Raw genomic sequence first — 6,000 nt, forward strand, 5'->3', positions numbered from 1 at the left:
AGACCCCCACTGCCATGATAAGGAATTCTGCTTTCTGCTGGCTGCCTGAGTTTCCTTCAAACTTAGTATTTGTGTTTTAATTCCTTCTCTCTCTCTCTCTCCCTCTCTCCCTCCCCTCTCTCCCTCTCTCTCTCTTTCTCTCTCTCTCACACACACACACACACACACAATCCAAACGTGCACTTTTTGCTTTTCAGCCAGTGATTGCATGTAGCTGGTGGTTTGGTGATTGTGAAATAGTCCTGAAATATCAGTGAGGAAAGTGCTCCCCCTGCACTGTGGTCCAACTCCCCACAGGAACTTCAGGTTTCTTTCTGCCTCCTTGGGCAGGAGGAAGCACCAACTTGGGGTGGCCCTGGGCTGGGGAAGCAGAAGCTGGCATGACAACTCCCTGCTCCCCGCTCCCTGCTCCGTTCTCTGACCATTTTTTCAAGGGACCCTTTGTGAACACTACGTGGTCCCATCAGGAAATTGCATGCATTCTGGCTAGACTCGATGGCACACCTACCATGGCCAGGCTCATAGGTAGGAAGCCAGGGAGGAACTAGCTGAGTGTCTGGCTGGAAAATGGCCCCTCCACCCTGATCCTCTATATGCTGGATGTCTGTGCACAGAGATTTGAATGAAAAGGTGTGTGGTGTGTAGGAGGAAGCCCTGCACCTGAGAATCTGGAGACTTGCATTTTCTTCTCGAGTCTTCTTGGGACTTGGAATTTTTTCTTGATTGACTGGCAGACTCAGGTCTGGGTCTCAGGGTCCTTCTGGTCCCTGAGGGTTGATTGGGCTGATCTCTGAGAGACATTCCAGTCTTGCCTTTTTGTGATTCATTCATGTATTCACTCATGAATTCATTAACTGCACATCTAAACACAGGACTGGAAATAGCAAATTCTGCATATTGGGGACAACAAGAGCAGATGATGGGATGTACTTTTCCCATTTGTATTCACCCAGGGAAACTTCAATGAGAATTGGAGCTAAGTATGCAAATGTGTAGGCATAACCGACTTTATTTTATTCTGTCCATACAGGAAGTACTTATGCGTACCAAGCTCCAGGCTCTGCTTAGGGGATAGAGCTGAGGCCAGCAGTGCTCCTACATTGGGAAGCTCACAGTCCAAGGGGCTAGAGAGCCAGGGAGACCACAAGGCCCCAGAAGCTGTAACTTTTGCAGTGGTGGAGGGAAGGGCAGTGCCCTGAGGGAGAACCAAGGAAGAAGTGGTTCATTTACCTCTGCTTATTTCTCTTATGGAAGTGATATGTAGGGGGTGGCTCGGACCATTGGGACAGCAAATAGAGGAAGTGTATGCTATCAAAAATAGAGGAGCGAGGAGGAAATAAAAGTTCTAATCTAACAGAAGCACCAGCCAGAGTGGCCTGACAGGGACCAAGGATGAGTAACTTTCCTGGTGCTTCTGAAGCTGGGGTATTTCTCCTGTGTAGAACTGGGACTGGGCTCAGGAAATGGGACCCTGCCTCCGTAGTCCAGAAGGGCCACTTGCTAGGTGTCAAAGCCAAAGCCCTGGGTGCTTCTGTATCCCTCAGGAAGGGATATTCGGGACTTCCCATGGGAGGAGGGGGAGGCTGCTCTCAGAGGTTTTGTGTTCCTCTTCAGGCCACCTGGTTTGGCTCCTGCAACAGATGGGGACAGGCTGGGCCATGAATGCCTTCTGTTCCCAGACTCCCCACTGGGGTGTGAGAACTCCCATTGCAAAAGGTACCTCTTATATCCAGGCTATGGCATTCCACATGGAGGGGTAAGGCTGAGCTGGGAACAGAGAACCATACTGTCATCATGACACGAGCCTGCCAGGTACCCTCCGTCGTGGAGTGGCCATTGTGTCTATAATCACCCCTCATTTCAATTCCACAGAGCTCTCCAGTTGCACAACCTCCAACTCTTAATCCACAAGCCCAAGCTCATCTCCTGCCTGAGAGCTCACAGCATCATCCGTCCATCCATCCATCCATCCATCCATCCATCCATCCATCCCTCGCATGTTACACACAGTTCCTGGCACATTGTTGGTAAATATTCAATTGTATGTCAGTTACAACTCAGTTAAAAAAAAAGCTAAGATCAAATCATATAGAATGAGGGTGATCCCTAACACAGTGACTGATATGTTAATAAGAAAAAGGAGAGGGAGACTAAACACAGAGACACAGAGAAATGGAGACATACAGAAAGGGGAGAAGACAAAGCCACTGATGTCAGAGGCACAGATTGGAGTGACCCAGCTTCAGGCGAAAGAATGCCCAGCATTGCCTACAGCTACCAACCCAGGGAGAGGCAGGAAGAGTTCTTCCCTAGAGCTTTCAGAGGGGGCCTGGCTCAATAAAACCAAAAGAAATAATCCATGCAAACTGAATGCTGAGTGAAGTTATGAATGGCTAAAACATAGAAAATGATCAAAGTCAGGTGCAGTGAGGGGCTCTTAGATTGGCATGTGAGCTGGGGTTGTTGAGCCTCTGGGTTCCAGTAGCTCCCTGCTCCTGGCATAGAAGCCAGAAAGGCAGCCCCATAGAAAGGAGCACAAGCAGAAAATGATGCATATGCTAAGTCATAAGGGCTGTTTAGAAAATAAACCAGTACTTGATTTGATTAAAATATGAGGCAGGAGGGCACACTAGTGTTTGCATCTGATCTTATCAGTGAAGGGTAACTATATGGATTATGGTGCAAGAACTTTATTTCCATCAGAGCTAAAGAATCTCTTAGAAGCCTTGTAAATCTTATCTAGAACATTTTGAATTGCCTCTCATATTTATTTAGATCGTGCAGGAACAATTCTGTATTTCTCCTGAATACTTCTAGGCTTTCCAAAGCTAGGTGTGCCTCCCACTTTGTTTCTGCCTCTGCTGATTCTAGGCTACATTGTGATTGCCCCACACTGTGGCCTCCAAAGTCCCCAGAGCTAAGGGTTATGGAAACCAGTCACAGTAGTCATAAATCTTAGGTCAATCCCATGCTCATTTTATTTAAACATTGCTGAGACCAGAGCTCTGGGAGGATCTAACAGAGCCCCACAGAACTCAATGGCTCTCGACCCCTCATGGAGTCAGAGAGCAACTTTGAAAATCTTCTTTGAGGTCATTACTTAAGTCCGTCCTCTGATCTCTCCAAGGAAATTCCAGCAAGAAGTGTCTCTGATTGGATGCAAAATGGTAACCTCCAAATGGTTACCAGGAAAATGAATCTTTATAGCCCTACTTTCTACCTATCTCATATTGATCGGAGAATGGAGAGAATTGCAGGAATAAGGCTCACAAACACTTGGAATTTTTTGGAGACTGGCAAGTCAGATTTGAAAGTTGATGGGCTTAGACACTGTTGAACTGTGTTCCCAAAAAAACGTGTGTTGAAGTCCTTACTTCCAGTACCTTACAGAATGTGACCTTATTTGGAAATAGGTTCATTGTGGATGCAGTTAGTCAAGTTAAGATGAAGTCCTACTGGATTAGAGTGGACCCTTCATCTAGTATGACTGATGTCCTTACAAGAAGATAATATGAAGATGCAAAGAGAGAATGCCATGTGATGACAGAGGCAGGGATCGAGCAAGGAAGATGTAAGCCAAGGATCCCCAAGGATTTCAGGCTGCCACCGGAAGCTGGGAAGAAGCAAGGAAGGATTCTTCCCAGAGTCCAGAGGGTCCTGGTCCTGCTGACACCCAGATTTTAGCTTTCTAGCCTCCAGTACTGTCAGAGAATAAATTTCCATTGGTAAAGCCACCCAGTTTATGGCACTCCATCCAACTAGCCCTAGGTAGCTAGACAATGTATTGCTGATGGAGACTCAGACTCTCCCCATCCTCCCATCCTATCTTCCTGCCCTGAGAGCGATGCTCTTGCCTGTGTGAGAGGTGGACTGCATGTCCTGGGGAGGAAAGGCCGGTGGCCTTCTTGAAAGAGGCATTCTGAAGTATCTGCTAGCATGTCGCTAGGTGTCCTGTGGGTGCTTGAGAATACCTTGTTTGAACCAGACTGAGTTATGGTGAAGACTTCATTAGAACAGGACTGAGGGGAATTCAAAATAGGGAAAATATTCATCATGTTCCTCCTTCATAAAACTTTCCATTTTCCACGGTCCCTGCCAGCACTCTGCCATTTGCAGTCGTGGGTATGTGCTCACAACCTCAGGCCACGTGCATCCTTGTGATTGGCCCTTTGTCTGCACCCCAGCATTGCTGTTACATCATGTGATAATGCCGGCCTGATCCTTCATCCGGTCGTTATACCACAATCATTTCACCATTTCACTTTTGCTGGTCATTAATTTCAGTGATTTTTTTCTTCTTTCTTATTCATTTAGATACCATTGCGAAGAACATCTTTGTGCTTATGATTTTTTCCCAGTTTCATGGAGAAACAATTGACTGACAACACTGTATAAGTTGAAAGTGTACAGCAGGATAGCTTGGTTTGCATATGTCTTGCAGTGATCACCACAATAGGTTCAGCTGACCTCCGCCTTCTCCCACAGATACAGTGAAAAGAATTGTGTTTATAAATTTTGATTCTTTTGAATTATCTCCAAAAAATTTCTAGGATAGATCTACTGGCTCAAAGAGTAAAATAAGCTTAAGGATTTTCTTATATGTTATTATACCATTTTCTAAAAAAAGTAAAATCAAAATGCAGTGCCATCAGAAAATATGTGCCAAATGGTGCTTCATTACATTTTCACTTTCTGAGGTTGAGGATGCATTTATTTCCTCTGTAGGATTGTCCTCGTGCAAATTGATATTTACCCACTACTGTACTGGGTCTTAATTGTACTGGGTATCCTTGCATAATAGACATTAAACCGCCTCGGCTATATTTTTAGAAATGGCTTTCCTTTTACTATAATGGCATTTGTGTTTTTAAAATTCATTTATTAATTATTATTTTCTATTTGAAGTGTAGCCTACATATAATATTATTTTAGTTTCAGGTGTACAACATAGTGATTCAACACTCCTATACATTATGAAATGCTCTCCATGGTAACGCAGTCGCCATCTGTCGCAAAACAGAGTTAATATAATATTATTGGCTATATTCCCTATACTGTACTTTTCATCCTTGTGACTTATCTAGTTTATAACTGGAAGTTTGTATGTCTTTATCCCATTTGCCAATTTTTCTGTCCCACACCCCCGTGTTTCTGGTAACTGCTAGTTAGTTCTCCATATTTTTGAGTCCATTTCTCTCTTTTTTTGTAGTTATTTTTCAGTTTTTTAGATTCCACGTGTCAGTGAAATCATATGATATTTGTCTTTCTCTGACTTATTTCACTTAGCACAATACCTTCTAGGTTCATTCATGTTGCCCCAAATGGCAAGAGTTCATTCTTTTTTATGGCTGAGTAATATTCCACTATGCATGTATACACATCACATCTGTTCATCTATCAATGCGCACCAACATTGCTTCCTTCCATAATTTGGCTATTGTAAATAATTTTGCAATAAACAGGGGGGTGTATATTGTGCTTTCATTTTCTTTGGGTAAATACCCAGATGTAGAATTACTGGATTGTATGGTACTTCTATTTTTAGTTTTTTGCGGAGCCTCCATGCTGTTTTCCAGAGTGGCTGCACCAATTTACATTCCTGCCAACAGTGCACAAGAGTTCCTTTTCCCCCACATCCTCACCAGCACTTTTCTTTCCTGTCTTTTTGAGACTAGCCATTCTGACAGGTGTGAAGTGGTATCTCATTGTGGTCTTGATTTGCATTTTCCTGATGATGAGTGATGCTGAGCATATTTTCACGTGTCTGTTGGCCATCTGGATTATTCAATTAAACAATGGGCAGAGGACCTGAATAGACATTTTTCCAAAGAAGACATACTAATAGCATGTGTTTTTATTGAAGAGAGCAACATTTCACTGAAGAGAAGTTGTGGAATTGAAGTTTTTCGTTTTTTGGGAAGTTATGCTATTATTTACTATTTATCAAATAAATGTTCTTCCAAAATTGTGATTAAATATTCTGTTTTACTTCTATTATTT

General features: G+C 43.5%; 1 long non-coding RNA gene across 1 annotated transcript in view; it reads left to right on the forward strand.

Annotated features, from left to right (window-relative positions):
• Nucleotides 1-5,471, forward strand: part of LOC140641828 (uncharacterized) — a 223,548-nt gene extending 218,077 nt beyond the window's left edge. The window contains exon 12 of the long non-coding RNA XR_012038423.1: nt 1,873-5,471. This is a non-coding gene — a long non-coding RNA (uncharacterized lncRNA). The remainder of the gene's footprint in view (nt 1-1,872) is intronic.
• The last annotated feature ends 529 nt before the right edge of the window (nt 5,472-6,000 follow it).

This window comes from Canis lupus, chromosome 10 (genome assembly GCF_048164855.1).
Source record: "Canis lupus baileyi chromosome 10, mCanLup2.hap1, whole genome shotgun sequence".
Taxonomy (NCBI): domain Eukaryota; kingdom Metazoa; phylum Chordata; class Mammalia; order Carnivora; family Canidae; genus Canis; species Canis lupus.